At 40.3% G+C, this 17853-nt stretch overlaps 1 protein-coding gene across 6 annotated transcripts in view; it reads left to right on the top strand.

Annotated features, from left to right (window-relative positions):
* Positions 1 to 17853, top strand: part of DEPDC1B (DEP domain containing 1B) — a 104026-nt gene that overhangs the window by 33465 nt on the left and 52708 nt on the right. The window lies entirely within an intron of this gene.

Raw genomic sequence — 17853 nt, 5'->3', positions numbered from 1 at the left:
ACAGTGCCTCAGCCACACTGGGTCTGCCCCCGCTCACTGCGCGTGTAGCCTCCCTGCCCACACTGCTCGGGCTCTAGGTTGTTCCGCCGGGAACAATCCAAGGCTGGCCCTGGGTTGCATGTACCTCCCAGGTCCAAGCCACTCAGGTTCAGGCACTCGGATAGTCCTCAGAGGCGCAGACTCAGTTGGGCCTGAGTATTGTGCTCTTCCCAGGTCCGAGCAGCTCAAGTGATGAGGTGTTTGGCGAGCGCCAATGCTGCGACTTATCGCCTCCCCGCCACTCGGTTATCTGGGCGCAAAACCGGCGCACCTTCTTAGGCAGATGTTAACCGTCCAGACCCCCAAGAAGTTTTAGTTAGCAAAGAAGCCTGCTTACAGTTTTATAGATAATGTCTCTCTGGGGCTGCGATTGCCCCCTTCCGGCTCTGGCTGCCTATCACCGGAGGGGGAAGGTCTGCAGCCGGCTATCTCTGTTCAATTCTTTGTTCCGTGCACGGGCCTGGCGGTCTTAGGTTGGGGCTGGCTTTTCGCGTAGTAGATATCCCACAGTCTGGTTTGTTAGCCCAAATTATTTCGCTCAGATAGTGCTCAGGGTATTCAGGCCAGATTCTTACTCTAAGCGATGCAGCCCGCGCTGCGCCTCCCTGCCCAGCCCCCGCTTGTTAATGGCGCCTGCAGGCGTCTGCGCTGCTTCTCCACTGGGGGAGTTACCGTAGGACTCGCAATCTTCGAGTTTTAATTGTTTATTTATTTTTTCTTCCTGTTACGTTGCCCTCTGTGCTTCCAAAGCTCGGCACAGATTCGGCAGTGAGAAGGTTTCCTGGTGTTTGGAAACTTCTCTCTTTTTAAGACTCCCTTCCCGGGACGGAGCTCCGTCCCTCCCTCTTTTGTCTCTTTTTTTGTCTTTTATATTTTTTCCTACCTCCTTTCGAAGAGTTGGATTGCTTTTCTGGGTGCCTGATGTCCTCTGCCGGCATTCAGAAGTTGTTTTGTGGAATTTACTCGACGTTTAAATGCTCTTTTGATGAATTTGTGGGGGAGAAAGTGTTCTCCCTGTCCTACTCCTCCGCCATCTTGGCTCCTCCCTGCCTTTTCATATACATTTTAGAATCAAATTGTTTATTTTTGGAAAAATTTCTTTTTGAGATTTTGGAATGAAATTGTGTGGAATCTGTAGGTCAGTTTGGGGATTTTTGATAACAAAATTGAGTCTTCTAAATTACCATGGTATATCTCTCAGTTTATTTAGGTTTTAAATCTCTCAGCAGTGTTTATAGCTTTAAATATACAGACTTCACAAATTTTGTTAGATTTAGATCTAAGTAGTTCATTTTTTTTGTGTGCTGTTATAAATAGTGGTAGTTTTCCCTGTAGAAAACTTGTGCATTTCTTTATTTTTTATCATCAATATTTAATATATTTTATTCTGTTGTAAATGGAATTTATTTTCTAAATAGTTATTGCTAATCTAAATCAAGAATTTCTTTCAGATCAGATCATGTCTCTCCCCTCCTTAAGAATACTCATTTGGTCATTTACTTATGTTGGAATCTTTATTCATACAGAATGCGGAATAATTTCTGAGCTTATAGTTCAGAATTCCTTAGTGTATCAAATAACTTTTTCCAGCTTCATCTCTCCTGGAATTCTCTCCTGGAATTCTCCAGGCCAAAATACTAGAGTGGGTAGCCTTTCCCTTTTCCAGGGGATCTTCCTAACCCAGGGATTGAATCTAGGTCTCTCACATTGCCAGTGGATTCTGTACCAGCTGAGCCACAAGGGAAGCCCAAAAATACTGGAGTGGGTAGCCTATCCCTTCTCCAGCAGATCTTCCTGACCCAGGAATCGAACTCGGTCTCCTGCATTGCAGGCAGATTCTTTACCAACTGAGCTATCAAGGAAGCCTGTATATCTCCTCCTTCCCTCAAATACTTTTAGTTCCTGCTACACATTTAAGCAGAATCGTGGGATGTAATCATTGGTAGTTTTTCAGGATTTAAGTGATACAGGACTATATACTGTTATTGGGCTCAAAAAATATGTTGAATGGGTTTATAGAGCATAGTGAAACCCAGCAAAATACTGTAAATTTGCCTAACCTACGGGTTTCTGGGAAACAGTGGTCTTGGAGAGATCAGCTCCTGTAATAATCACTACTGGGCTGGCTTTTTTATACAAAGGCTTCAGGCTACTAAGGCAAAGGGTAAAAGCTGGGGATGCTGCAGATTTCTGCAGATGCTAAAGGAAAATTTTTAGCATGTATTGTGGAAAGCACTTTAAGTCATTCCATCTCCTGTCATTTATGAATCAGATTTATTAAGATTTATAAATTGTTTTCCTTAGTGTTCAGATGCCCTGGAATGTTGATTGATTGATTAGGTAATAAATTTGATTTTATTTAGAGTACACTTGTCAAAGGATAGTAGTTTGGGTATGGATTATTATTTAATTGCTTTTTTCCAACTAGTATTTGGCAACTGAGGCAGCAGTAGGAGACCTGCGTTGGTTAGTTGAATGATTAACTGTGGTTAGTTCCTTTTCTTGCTTCAGATTTTTCAGTGTACAGATATGGAGTTTGTGCTAGATCATTTCTTTTTTTTTATTTTTATTTTATTTATTTTTAAAAGAAAATCCATCCTGAACCCTCCTCCCTCCTCCCTCCCCATACCATCCCTCTGGGTCGTCCCAGTGCACCAGTCCCAAGCATCCAGCATCGTGCATTGAACCTGGACTGGCATCTCGTTTCATACATGACATTTCACATGTTTCAATGCCATTCTCCCAAATCTTGCCACCCTCTCCCTCTCCCACAGAGTCCATAAGCCTGTTCTATACATCAGTGTCTCTTTTGCTGTCTCATATACAGGGTTATCGTTACCATCTTTCTAAATTCCATATATATGTGTTAGTATACTGTATTGGTGTTTGTCCTTCTGGCTTACTTCACTCTGTATAATAGGCTCCAGTTTCATCCACCTCATTAGAACTGATTCAAATGTATTCTTTTTAATGGCTGAGTAATACTCCATTGTGTATATGTACCACAGCTTTCTTATCCATTCATCTGCTGATGGACATCTAGGTTGCTTCCATGTCCTGGCTATTATAAACAGTGCTGCGATGAACATTGGGGTACACGTGTCTCTTTCCCTTCTGGTTTCCTCAGTGTGTATGCCCAGCAGTGGGATTGCTGGATCATAAGGCAGTTCTATTTCCAGTTTTTTAAGTAATCTCCCCACTGTTCTCCATAGTGGCTGTACTAGTTTGCATTCCCACCAACAGTGTAAGAGGGTTCCCTTTTCTCCACACCCTCTCCAGCATTTATTATTTGTAGACTTTTGGATCGCAGCCATTCTGACTGGAGTGAAATGGTATCTCATAGTGGTTTTGATTTGTATTTCTCTGATAATGAGTGATGTTGAGCATCTTTTCATGTGTTTGTTAGCCATCTGTATGTCTTCTTTGGAGAAATGTCTATTTAGTTCTTTGGCCCATTTTTTGATTGGGTCATTTATTTTTCTGGAGTTGAGCTGGAGGAGTTGCTTGTATATTTTTGAGATTAGTTCTTTGTCAGTTGCTTCATTTGCTATTATTTTCTCCCATTCTGAAGGCTGTCTTTTCACCTTGCTAATAGTTTCCTTTGATGTGCGGAAGCTTTTAAGTTTAATTAGGTCCCATTTGTTTATTTTTGCTTTTATTTCCAATATTCTGGGAGGTGGGTCATAGAGGATCCTGCTGTGATGTATGTCAGAGAGTGTTTTGCCTATGTTCTCCTCTAGGAGTTTTATAGTTTCTGGTCTTACATTGAGATCTTTAATCCATTTTGAGTTTATTTTTGTATATGGTGTTAGAAAGTGTTCTAGTTTCATTCTTTTACAAGTGGTTGACCAGATTTCCCAGCACTACTTGTTAAAGAGATTGTCTTTAATCCATTGTATATTCTTGCCTCCTTTGTCAAAGATAAGGTGTCCATATGTGCGTGGATTTATCTCTGGGCTTTCTTTTTTGTTCCGTTGATCTATATTTCTGTCTTTGTGCCAGTACCATACTGTCTTGATAACTGTGGCTTTGTAGTAGAGCCTGAAGTCAGGTAGGTTGATTCCTCCAGTTCCATTCTTCTTTCTCAAGATCGCTTTGGCTATTCGAGGTTTTTTGTATTTCCATACAAATTGTGAAATTATTTGTTCTAGCTCTGTGAAGAATACTGTTGGTAGCTTATAGGGATTGCATTGAATCTATAAATTGCTTTTGGGTAGTATATTCATTTTCACTATATTGAGTCTTCCAATCCATGAACATGGTATATTTCTCCATCTATTAGTGTCCTCTTTGATTTCTTTCACCAGTGTTTTATAGTTTTCTATATATAGGTCTTTAGTTTCTTTAGGTAGATATATTCCTAAGTATTTTATTCTTTTCGTTGCAATGGTGAATGGAATTGTTTCCTTAATTTCTCTTTCTGTTTTCTCATTATTAGTGTATAGGAATGCAAGGGATTTCTGTGTGTTGATTTTATATCCTGCAACTTTACTATAATCATTGATTAATTCTAGTAATTTTCTGGTGGAGTCTTTAGGGTTTTCTATGTAGAGGATCATGTCATCTGCAAATAGTGAGAGTTTTACTTCTTCTTTTCCAATTTGGATTCCTTTTATTTCTTTTTCTGCTCTGATTGCTGTGGCCAAAACTTCCAAAACTATGTTGAATAGTAATGGTGAAAGTGGGCACCCTTGTCTTGTTCCTGACTTTAGAGGAAATGCTTTCAATTTTTCACCATTGAGGATAATGTTTGCTGTGGGTTTGTCATATATAGCTTTTATTATGTTGAGGTATGTTCCTTCTATTCCTGCTTTCTGGAGAGTTCTTATCATAAATGGATGTTGAATTTTGTCAAAGGCTTTCTCTGCATCTATTGAGATAATCATATGGTTTTTGTTTTTCAATTTGTTAATGTGGTGTATTACATTGATTGATTTGCGGATATTGAAGAATCCTTGCATCCCTGGGATAAAGCCCACTTGGTCATGGTGTATGATCTTTTTAATATGTTGTTGGATTCTGATTGCTAGAATTTTGTTTAGGATTTTTGCATCTATGTTCATCAGTGATACTGGCCTGTAGTTTTCTTTTTTTGTGGGATCTTTGTCAGGTTTTGGTATTAGGGTGATGGTGGCCTCATAGAATGAGTTTGGACGTTTACCTTCCTCTGCAATGTTCTGGAAGAGTTTGAGCAGGATAGGTGTTAGCTCTTCTCTAAATTTTTGGTAGAATTCAGCTGTGAAGCCGTCTGGACCTGGGCTTTTGTTTGCTGGAAGATTTTTGATTACAGTTTCAATTTCCGTGCTTGTGATGGGTCTGTTAAGGTTTTCTATTTCTTCCTGGTCGAGTTTTGGAAAGTTGTACTTTTCTAAGAATTTTTCTATTTCTTCCTGGTCGAGTTTTGGAAAGTTGTACTTTTCTAAGAATTTGTCCATTTCTTCCTCGTTGTCCATTTTATTGACATATAATTGTTGATAATAGTCTCTTATGATCCTTTGTATTTCTGTGTTGTCTGTTGTGATCTCTCCATTTTCGTTTCTAATTTTATTGATTTGATTTTTCTCCCTTTGTTTCTTGATGAGTCTGGCTAATGGTTTATCAATTTTATTTATCCTTTCAAAGAACCAGCTTTTGGCTTTGTTGATTTTTGCTATGGTCTCTTTTGTTTCTTTTGCATTTATTTCTGCTCTAATTTTTAAGATTTCTTTCCTTCTACTAACCCTGGGGCTCTTCATTTCTTCCTTTTCTAGTTGCTTTAGGTGTAGAGTTAGGTTATTTATTTGATTTTTTTCTTGTTTCTTGAGGTGTGCCTGTATTGCTATGAACTTTCCCCTTAGGACTGCTTTTACTGTGTCCCACAGGTTTTGGGTTGTTGTGTTTTCATTTTCATTCGTTTCTATGCAAATTTTGATTTCTTTTTTGATTTCTTCTGTGATTTGTTGGTTATTCAGCAGGGTGTTGTTCATCCTCCATATGTTGGAATTTTTAATAGTTTTTCTCCTGTAATTGAGATCTAATCTTACTGCGTTGTGGTCAGAAAAGATGCTTGGAATGATTTCTGTTTTTTTGAATTTACCAAGGCTAGCTTTATGGCCCAGGATGTGATCTATCCTGGAGAAGGTTCCATGTGTGCTTGAGAAAAAGGTGAAATTCATTGTTTTGGGATGAAATGTCCTATAGATATCAATTAGGTCTAACTGGTCTATTGTATCGTTTAAAGTTTGTGTTTCCTTGTTAATTTTCTGTTTAGTTGATCTATCCATAGGTGTGAGTGGGGTATTAAAGTCTCCCACTATTATTGTGTTATTGTTAATTTCTCCTTTCATACTTGTTAGCATTTGTCTTACATACTGCGGTGCTCCCGTGTTGGGTGCATATATATTTATAATTGTTATATCTTCTTCTTGGATTGATCCTTTGATCATTATGTAGTGACCTTCTTTGTCTCTTTTCACAGCCTTTGTTTTAAAGTCTATTTTATCTGATATGAGTATTGCTACTCCTGCTTTCTTTTGGTCCCTATTTGCATGGAAAATCTTTTTCCAGCCCTTCACTTTCAGTCTGTATGTGTCCCCTGTTTTGAGGTGGGTCTCCTGTAGACAACATATGTAGGGGTCTTGTTTTTGTATCCATTCAGCCAGTCTTTGTCTTTTGGTTGGGGCATTCAACCCATTTACGTTTAAGGTAATTACTGATAAGTATGATCCCGTTGCCATTTACTTTATTGTTTGGGGTTCGAATTTATACACCATTTTTGTGTTTCCTGTCTAGAGAATATCCTTTAGTATTTGTTGTAGAGCTGGTTTGGTGGTGCAGAATTCTCTCAGCTTTTGCTTGTCTGAGAAGCTTTTGATTTCTCCTTCATACTTGAATGAAATCCTTGCTGGGTACAATAATCTGGGCTGTAGGTTATTTTCTTTCATCATTTTAAGTATGTCTTGCCATTCCCTCCTGGCTTGAAGAGTTTCTATTGAAAGATCAGCTGTTATCCTTATGGGAATCCCCTTGTGTGTTATTTGTTGTTTTTCCCTTGCTGCTTTTAATATTTGTTCTTTGTGTTTGATCTTTGTTAATTTGATTAATATGTGTCTTGGGGTGTTTCGCCTTGGGTTTATCCTGTTTGGGATTCTCCGGGTTTCTTGGACTTGGGTGATTATTTCCTTCCCCAGTTTAGGGAAGTTTTCAACTATTATCTCCTCAAGTATTTTCTCATGGTCTTTCTTTTTGTCTTCTTCTTCTGGAACCTCTATGATTCAAATGTTGTAGCGTTTAATATTGTCCTGGAGGTCTCTGAGATTGTCCTCATTTCTTTTAATTTGTTTTTCTTTTATTCTCTCTGATTCATTTATTTCTACCATTCTATCTTCTAATTCACTAATCCTATCTTCTGCCTCTGTTATTCTACTATTTGTTGGCTCCAGAGTGTTTTTAATTTCATTTATTGCATTATTCATTATATATTGACTCTTTTTTATTTCTTCTAGGTCCTTGTTAAACCTTTCTTGCATCTTCTCAATCCTTGTCTCCAAGCTATTTATCTGTGATTCCATTTTAATTTCAAGATTTTGGATCAATTTCACTATCATTATTCGGAATTCTTTATCAGGTAGATTCCCTATCTCTTCCTCTTTTGTTTGGTTTGGTGGGCATTTATCCTGTTCCTTTATCTGCTGGGTATTCCTCTGTCTCTTCATCTTGTTTAAATTGCTGAGCTTGGGGTGTCCTTTCTGTATTCTGGCAGTTTGTGGAGTTCTCTTTATTGTGGCTTTTCCTAGCTGTGTGTGGGTTTGTACAGGTGGCTTGTCAAGGTTTCCTGGTTAGGGAAGCTTGTGTCGGTGTTCTGATGGGTGGAGCTGTATTTCTTCTCTTTGTTCAGTCGCGCTCGAACCGAGTCCTGTGGGGTGAAGGGCGACAGAACGCAGTTCAGTGACACTGACTTGCTTCCTCCTAAAGAAGGCAGGAGAGGACAGCAGGGCTTCAGGGTCAGACTGCTCAGGCTGGACTGGCCGCCTCGCCACGGGACTTGCTCACAGAGGGACTCGAGCACACTCAGCCTCTGTGCTAGATCATTTCTAAGGGGACTTTATAATTTTGGAATCCATGATTATCTTGGGATTAAATCTGTAGTTTGTATTTTATTGTTTATTTTTTGACCCTACTCTACAGTCTGTGGGATCCCAGCTCCTCAACCAGGGATCAAACCCAGGCCGTTGGCAGTGAAGTCGAGGAATCCCAACCACTGGACTGCCAGAGAATTCCTTATAGTTTTTAAAATAAAGACAAATGTTGCCTATTAGAAAGTGAAGGTGTTAGTTGCTTAGTTGTGTCCAACTCTTTGTGACCCCATGGACTGTAGCCCACTAGGCTCTTCCCTCCATGGAATTCTCCAGGCAAGAGTACTAGAGTGGGTAGCCATGCCCTTCTCCAGGGGATCTTCCCAGGGCACGTAACCCAGGTCTCCTGAATTGTGGGCAGATTCTTTACTGTCTGAGCCACGATGGGAGCCCCTCCACTAGAGAGAGTTCTGCTCTATTTGAATGTCCTCAATTTTGAGAAATACATTTCTCATGCAAGAGTGTATAAACTATATTTTAACAATTTATATAGGAATAATAAAGCAAACACCTATTACCCACAGTTTCTTCTCTGGAGAGGTCCTCAATATCCCGACATCTGCATTAATCATTTGCTTGCTTATTGTTTTAACACTTAGGTTTGTCTCCTTAAATACTATTTTTGTTTCTGAAACACTTTTCTTTGTTTTGGACTTTATATTAAAGATATCAAAGAGTGTATGTTCTCTGACTTGTTCTTTTGTTTTTCATGGTTTTTGAGATTCATCCAATTGGTATACTTAATTGTAGTTCTTAGAATTTCCTCAGCTGTGTTATATGTTCTCTTATATCAGTATAATCTCTATAATCTTTTTCTCCTGTCAGTGGAGATTTGGGTTATTTTGAGTTTTTTGCTTTTATAAACAATGCTGCCATGAACATTCGTGGATATGCATCCTTGCATATGTGTGAGTGTATCTTTAGGTTACTCAGAGTTACTGAGGAATGGAATTAGTATACAGGATATGTGTATGTTCATATGTGCAAGTTCAACTTTACTAGGTCGTGCTAATTGTTTTCCATAGTGAATATGCTAATTTTTATTTCAGTGAAAGTCGTTCAGTCATGTCCAACTCTTTGTGACGCCATGATATAGTCCGTGGAATTCTCTAGGCCAGAATACTGGAGTGGGTATCCTTTCCCTTCTCCAGGGGATCTTCCCAACTCAGGGATCAAACCCCGGTCTCCTTCGTTGCAGGAGGATTCTTTACCAGCTGAGCCACAAGGGAAGCCCAAGAATACTGGAGTTGGTAGCTTATGCACTTCTCCAGCAGATTTTCCTGACTCAGGAATTGAGCTGGGGTCTCCTGTATTGCAGGTGGATTCTTTACCAACTGAGCTATCAGGGAAGCCCTTTATTTCAGTAGTAGGAAGTAATTTGTTATTAACTGACTTTAGCTTTTGCAGATCTGTTAAGAGTGAAATGATACTTTATTGTGACATTTTTTTGAATTCCGTTAATTACTAATGAGATTGTGCTTGTGCTTGCACTCAGTCACTTCAGTCCTGTCTAACTCTTTGCGACCCTATGGACCATAGCCCGCCAGGCTCCTCTGTCCATGGGATTCTCAGTGTCTTTTTTTAATTGAATTATAGTTGATTTATGATCTTGTATTAGTATCAGGTGTACAACAATAAAGTGATTTGGTTTCATATATATATATATATATATATACATACACACACATATATATTCGGAGAAGGTGATGGCACCCAACTCCAGTACTCTTGCCTGGAAAATCCCATGGATGGAGGAGCCTGGTAGGCTGCAGTCCATGGGGTCGCGAAGAGTCAGGCACGACTGAGCGACTTCCCTTTCACTTTTCACTTTCATGCATTGGAGAAGGCAATGGTAACCCACTCCAGTGTTCTTGCCTGGAGGATCCCAGGGACGGGGGAGCCTGGTGGGCTGCCGTCTATGGGGTTGCACAGAGTCAGACACGACTGAAGCGACTTAGCGGCAGCGGCAGCATATATGTATATATATTAATTCTTTTCTGTTATAGATTATTTCAAGATATTGAATGTAGTTCCTTGTGGTATACAGTAAATCTTGTTATCTATTTTATATATGGTAGTATGTATCTGTTAACCCCATACTCCTAATTTATCCCCCATACTCCTAATTTATCCCCCACTCCATGTTTCTTTATCATTCCTGATTCCATACCTGGAAATGCCTGCTTCATGTCTTTTGTCTTCTCAATAGGATTTTGTTTTTTCTCATAAATCCTTAGCAGTTAAAAAAATGTATTCTGGATATTAATCCTTTGTCAGTTATATAGATTATAAAACCTCCCTTTTTTTCACCATATGATGTCTTGATAAACAGAGAAGTTTTTAATTGTGATGTGAATGAATGTATCAGGCTTTTTGTACCCTATGGTTTTTATATCTTGCTTAAAAAGAATTCCTTTATTGCCCAAGGTCAGAGAGAGATTGTCTTATACTGTGTCCTACGTTTTTTTCTTTTTGGCTGTACTTGGTCTTTGCTGTGGTGTGCAGGCTTTTCCAGTTGTGATGTGAGGGCTTCAGAGTGTGCAGGCTCAGTAGTCTTAGTTCCCCAACCAGGGATCGAACCCACATCCCCTGCACTGGAAGGTGAATTTTTAACCACTGGACTACCAGGGAAGTCCCAGTGCCCTAAATTTTATGGTTTTGCCCATGATTCTTATTCATAGTGTGAATTTGGGGTTATTCTGGTTTTCTATTGTTGAAAAACAGTTTATCCCAAACTTTAGTGGCTGAAAGCAACCATTTTATTTAGCTCATGATTTTTGTGTCAAGAATTTAGAAAGAGCTCAGCTGGCAGGATGCCCCTTATCCACAAGGCATTAGTTGGGCTAGAAAATTCACTTCCAAGATGGCTTCTTTCTCTGCTCACAAATGTGGTGCCTTCGTGCATCTTTGCTCCTTTCTTTTTCTACATGAGCTTTTATCCTCTAGGACATCTCTGTATGGGTTATGCTTCTTGCAGCATGATGGGCTTTGGGTAGTTGCTATTCTTATGTGGTTGTTGACTTGTAAGAGGTGTATTCCAAGAATGAGCATCCCAAGAGCTAGTATTTCCAATAGGCAAGAAGAGGAAACTGCCAAGCAGCTAAGATCTATGCCTGGAGTTCGCAGTGTCACTTCTGTCTGTTCTATTTGTCAAAAGAATTATGGGGCTCACTCACATTCAAAGAGGTAGAGAAAAATAACCTCCTCCTGTTGATGGAGAGTGTCAAAGCCACACTGTGGAAGAAGCATAAAGAATGGGAGATATTATTGTGGTCATCTTTGAAAAATACAGTCTGACCACAAAAACATTTATTTTGAAACTACATTCACCCCCTTCGTCAAAACTCTCAAAATTTATTTATGTTTATTGACCTATGTCAACAAAGGTCCGTTTAGTCAAAGCTATGGTTTTTTCATTAATCATGTATGGATGTGAGAGTTGGACTATAAAGAAGGCTGGATGCTGAAGAATTGATGCTTTTGAACTGTGGTGTTGGAGAAGACTCTTGAGATAGCAAGGAGATCCAACTAGTCCATTCTAAAGGAAATCAATCCTGGATATTCATTGGAAGGACTGATGCTGAAGCTGAAACTCCAATACTTTGGCCACCTGATGTGAAGAACTGACTCATTACAAAAGACCCTGATGCTGGGAAAGATTGAAGGCAGGAGGAGAAAGGGATGACAGAAGATGAGATGGTTGGATGGCATCACCAATTCGATGGACATGAGTTTGAGTAAGCTCCTGGAGTTGGTGATGGACAGGGAAGCCTGGTGTGCTACAGTCCATGGGGTCTCAAAGAGTTGGACACGACTGAGCGACTGAACTGAACTCATAGGTAGCACTTATTATGTACTTGAGACATGACTGCTATTCCTTGATTAGGTCACAGTTCTGCTTCCTGGGTTCTGTGTGGTTCCTGGCTATACCCTTGTACTCTTAGTTCTAAATTCTGAGTCATTTTGGTCCATGATTGCAGTGGAATAGCTTTCTAAGATGCTTCCTGCTTATAAAAGCTTGAGATTCTTAGTTGTTTTTTTTTTTTTTATTTGAAATTGTTTAGTCCAGATGAATGTGCTCCTGGTGAATTTAAGGTTCTTTTCTTTGTCTCAAAAGAATTTGGAGATAAAGCAGGGAGGTTAAGTAAGTAAAGTGAGTTTATTTAAGCAAGGACCTGCTCTCAGAGGGAGAGCAAGCAGACAGGCATGGAGCTGCTGCCCTAGGTTTCTTTGGCAAGTTGTTTATGAGGGCCATACAAATGAAGGGGTGGAATATTCACTGGGGAAGGAGGAGTTTGGGGGTTGTATTCCTTGATTTTCATCCCAGCTCCATCTTCCCAAGGGGAGGAGGGATTTTTGTCCTTATTTAGTTTACCTGGTGGCTCAGAAGGTGTAGAATCTGCCTGCAATGCAGGAGACCTAGGTTTGATCCCTGGGTTGGGAAGATCCCCTAGAGAAGGAAATGGCAACCCACTCCAGTGTTCTTACTTGGAGAATTCCATGGGCAGAAGAGCCTGGTGGGCTGTAGTCCAGAGTCGCAAAGAGTTGGACACAACTGAGGGACTAACACTTTGACTTTTCACTTCAGCTTAGATCAGAGGTGCCATGGTATTGGTGCATAATGGGAACTTCTTATCTGTAAGTCTGCTTTTATTGTAATGGGAACATAATGAGCAACAGGTAATGTTTGGACTCAGGAGATTCCCATCTTTCCACACATTTCTTTGTCTGCTTCCAGGACACTTAATGACCCAAAATATGTGCTTTCCTGTCAGTTTGGAGGTTCCTGCTTTTCTCTGGCTGCCCACGGGCACCTGCTGTTTTTAAGATGTATGATTTCCTGCCACCTGTCCTCTGTTCCCATTTCTCTGCTCATACCTAGCTACCTGCCTATTGAAACCAATGGTGATTCTGTTAGTACTATTTCTGTGAATCTTATTGTGCTTTAATCCATCAGACAAAAGTCATATTCATAAATCTCTTTGAGATAGGCTCTATTCTGTTATTAAGTCTGCTGTGGTAAAACACTCTAAGATTCCTAAAGTGCTGCTTTATAAGGTACTGCCCTAAATCTTTCTGAGGTTATAGCAAAAGTTTTATAGCCACACACTTGTGATTACTCTGAGACAATAATTTATACTAGAAACAGCTTGAATTTGATATTTGTTATAAGGCCATTTTTACTTTGAGAACCTTTTGCTGGGAGAGATTAGGGGTAGAAACAGCTTTACTTTTGAATCATCAAGTCATGACTCCTTTATAGTTCCTGTAAATTCTGCTTAAAAGCTAAAAAGTTCCTTCTCTAGTTTATCTTTCTCTGTCTAAATCTTGTTATCAAGGCTAAAAGGAATAAGTTGGCACTTTGACCATTCATCCTGGAAGACTCCTTAGCCAGGCCTGCCTTTTGTATTTACCTTGTTACTGAAAGTGCCAGTTGTAACTGAACTTTATGTAACTGTGTAACACGGGCCTTTCTCCATCTTCCAGTAACAACCTCGTCGTCGTTGTTCTTCCAGCCTTCACTAACGTGTGTCTCTGAGACCCTTTAGGCCTCCACTCACTGCCTGGCCCTGATGCCACACATTACTGTTCTGGTTATCTGTTGTTGTTTAATAAAGCTATGCCCAAACTTAGTGGCTTAAAACAATCATTGTAATTTTTATGTAATTTTGTGGGTTTTAGGAAGGGGTTAGTTGGACATCAGCTGGTACTGCTGAGGCCCATCCACAAGCCTGGAACTTCTGTGCTCCTTGACCTCAATTTCTTTTCATGCAGACTCTCATCTTCTCAGGCCTCTTTCCTGTCACTTAGGCATCTCACAGGGTAGTGGGCTGGGCTCAGGGTGGTTGCACTTCTTACATGATGAATGGTTTCCAAGAGAGAGTTTTGCAAGAGTGAGTGATGAGCGCGGGTTCCAAGAGACAGGAAGAAAAGTTTCAGGCCGATTAAAGGCTAGTGCCTAGAACTGCCGCTGTCACTTCTGCCGTTTTCTTTTTATCAAAGTAATTAGAGACGGCTCACCCTAACTCAAATCGACTCTACCTCTTGTTAGGGAAATGGCAGGATCACACTGCAGAAGTGCATGTAGGTGGGAGGTATTGTTGCAAAACATCTTTGGGACTTATGTTGGCCACAGGGGTGCAGCCTCACTGTTCCCAAATGGATACCAATTGCATCAGAGTTCTTTATTGAACAGTCAGTTCTCTTTCATTGATATGTAATGTCTGTTCTGTCATAAATCAGGTTTCTAAACATGTGTGTGTTTGTTTTAGATTGCCTTTTTGCACTCCTGATTTTCAACTGAGGGTTATTCTGCAGGGGACGATACTGTCATACTTGGAAGAAGGAGCTACTAGCATCTAGGGAATAGAGGCCAGGCTTACTGCTGAGGATCGTACAATGTACAGAACTGCCTCCTGCAGCAAAGAATCATCCAGCCCCAAATGTCAGTAATGCTGAAACTGAGAAATCATGGCCCATACCACCAGTTTTGTCCTACCATATTATCTTAACTAGCTTAAAGTTGGTAGAGTAAGTCACCTCACTTTGTTTTTCATCTTTAAGAATGAATGTCTTAGTTATGTTTGGCCATTTGTGTTTCCATATAAATTTTAGAATCAGTTTATCATGTGTCATGAAAAACCTTATATTTTGGTTGGAATTTCATTATAACTTTATATCTTCATGAGGAGCATTGATATTTTATGATATTGAATCCTCTTATTCACTAATATGATATTTCTGTCAATTCTTTGATACCTTTTAATAAAATTTTATAATTTTCTTATTAAAAGGTTTGCAAATCTTTTGTGCAAGATTTACTCTCTTGGCCAGTTAGCTGCGAGGCTTGTAATAACTTGTGTTCCTCTTTTGGGCCTTAATTTCCCTAAGTGAAAAATGTGACATTTGAATAGATCATCTCTAACAGGTTTTCAAGCCCCAGATGACAAGATTAAAATGTTAGAAATTGAAAACTTTGAATACACAAAATACAAGTAGTCCACTAGAGGGAGCTCTTCTGCATTTTGTCTCTTGCCAGATTGCCAGTCAGGTATGACGGTAACTGCATCAGCTACTGATGTTAATAGCTGCGGATGTTGTAGCGCAGACCTCATCTTGTCAGGGCAGGGGAAGAAGGTGACTCCCTGGTATCTCTTTGGTCACAGTTCTCCACATAAGAAAGGTTGCCTTGGTCCAGGGATGATATTTTTTTTCTGAGCGTGGGAAGACAAGCAACGTATTTTGAACCTAGGAGGAAACGTATGGATCATCCAATTTAATTCCTTTATTTAAAAGTGAAAAGGCTATGATTTAGAGACACCCACTTTCCAAAGGACAAACAGACAGTTTGTGAGAGAGCCAAGGCTGGAACTCAAGTTTATACTTTTCACACTATAGTGAGGGAATGGAGAAAAGAAGTAAGCAGTGGATTTGAGTGATGGAATGGGAGTAGGGATTATGTTTAATTTTTAAAGGACTGAGAGGTGGGTGGTCTGTGAATTCCCTGGAATTATTACATGTATGTCAGGGCTTCCCAGGTGGCACCAGTGGTAAAGAACCCTCCTGCCAATGCAGGAGACATAAGAGATAGAGTTTTGATCCCTAGGTTGAAAAGATCCCCTTGAGGAGGGCATGGCAACCCACTCCAGTATTTTTTCCTGGAGAATCCCATGGACAGAGGAGCCTGGCAGACTACAGTCCATTGGGTTGCAGAGAGTTGGGACACTACTGAAGTGACTTAGCATGCGTGCATGCATATGTATATGAATGTGAGAGTTTGTGTGTATTTGTGTGCATGTGTGTGCACACACTTGCTATATTTTGGATGTGATTGTTGACTTCTAAGAAATAGGATTGGACTGTGGTAAGCCAGCCTTTTGGAGAAGGCAATGGCACCCCGCTCCACTACTCTTGCCTGGAAAACCCCATGGACGGAGGAGCCTGGTAGGCTGCAGTCCATGGGGTCGCGAAGAGTCAGGCACGACTGAGCGACTTCCCTTTCACTTTTCACTTTCATGCATTGGAGAAGGCAATGGCAACCCACTCCAGTGTTCTTGCCTGGAGAATCCCAGGGACGGGGGAGCCTGGTGGGCTGCCGTCTATGGGGTCGCACAGAGTCGGACACGACTGATGCGACTTAGCAGCAGCAGCAAGCCAGCCTTTACTTACAAAGCAGAATAACTTTCACCAGTTTTAGAGATTCATTTAATTTATAATTTGTAATTGTTTGGATATACCTGCCTTGGTAACTTGATTACCAAAAATTTAAGCTGTCTTTCAGTTTATTTATCTTTAGTTTAATAATTTCCAGATCTCATTTTTTTCCTTACTCAAAACTGACTTTTCAAATAAAGTGCGGTTTTTGGGTGTTCTTTTCAAAAGATGGAACTCAACTACTCTCTGTTGCTGCTGCTGCTGCTAAGTCGCTACAGTCGTGTCCGACTCTGTGTGACCCCATAGACAGTAGCCCACCAGGCTCCCCCGTCCCTGGGATTCTCCAGGCAAGAACACTGGAGTGGGTTGCCATTGCCTTCTCCAATGCATGAAAGTGAAAAGTGAAAGTGAAGTCGCTCAGTCATGTCCTACTCTTTGTGACCCCATGGACTGCAGCCTACCAGGCTCCTCCGTCCATGGGATTTTCTAGGCAAAAGTACTGGAGTGGGGTGTTAGTCATCCTTTTTGAAGTCTGTTGTGACTGTTTTTGAAATGTTTCTCCACAGTACTCTTATTATTTATAATTCTTCTGGTTTACCTTGATAGAGACTTTCCTTGCAAACTGTAGACATTTAAAATTTCCTTATTTCTGCAGTTGCCTTATGAATAGTATTTTTATGTTTTATTTGGATTTCTTGTTTATGGATATCATGGACAAGATTTTAAGCCTTTAGTTTGGCTTACATAAATAAAAAATAAAAATAGAAGTCTTTATCTATTGATTTCTATGTCAACTTTTAAGAACTAGAGTTCTTATGTTACTTTTTCAACGCAGTACAATATATCCTTCTCTGGCAAGCTAACAGAAAAAGATGCTCGGAGATAAATATATATTTAATTGCCTCTGTTGTTGTTTATGAGGTATGCCCTAGACCAGTTTAAAGAGAGTCAGATTGTATTTAGACTTCTATGTATTTGTCCATGGAGTGATGATACCTAGGGTGGATAAAAGCAGAGAAGGGGTATAAATGGCAGAATAAGGATACTGGGACCTGGAGGAGGGCAAGGCAACCCACTCCAGTATTCCTGACTGGAGAATCCCTGTGGGCAGAGGAGCCTGGCAGGCTGCAGTCTGAGGGGTCTCAGAAGGTTGGACTGAGACTAAGCGCAGCACAGGATCCTGGGAAGCTTTCTGTCTCCTCCAAGATGAAATTTGAGACTGTAGCTTCAGTCTCAGTGTGAAGTGTTAGATATTCAAGGAAAGGAGGGTTAATCTTTATTAGAAATAGTTATGAAAATAAATATTAGGCCAAATGATTTTTGTTCTAATGTTCATCTCGTCAGCAAGTATTACTTAAGTTTTATCTATCAGTAATTTCAGCGTGCACGTGTGCTTAGTCGCTCAGTCGTGTCTGACTCTTTGTGACCCCGTGGACTTGTAGCTTTTAGGCTCCTCTGTCCATGGAGATTCTCCAGGCAAGAATACTAGAGTGGGTTGCCATGCCCTCCTCTCGGGGATCTTTCCAGCCCAGGGACTGAACCCACG

Source organism: Bos grunniens, chromosome 20, assembly GCF_055505025.1.
Source record: "Bos grunniens cultivar Pamir isolate PY7600 chromosome 20, Bosgru_T2T1.0, whole genome shotgun sequence".
Taxonomy (NCBI): Eukaryota; Metazoa; Chordata; class Mammalia; order Artiodactyla; family Bovidae; genus Bos; species Bos grunniens.
This window is presented reverse-complemented; position numbering and strand designations above follow the sequence as displayed.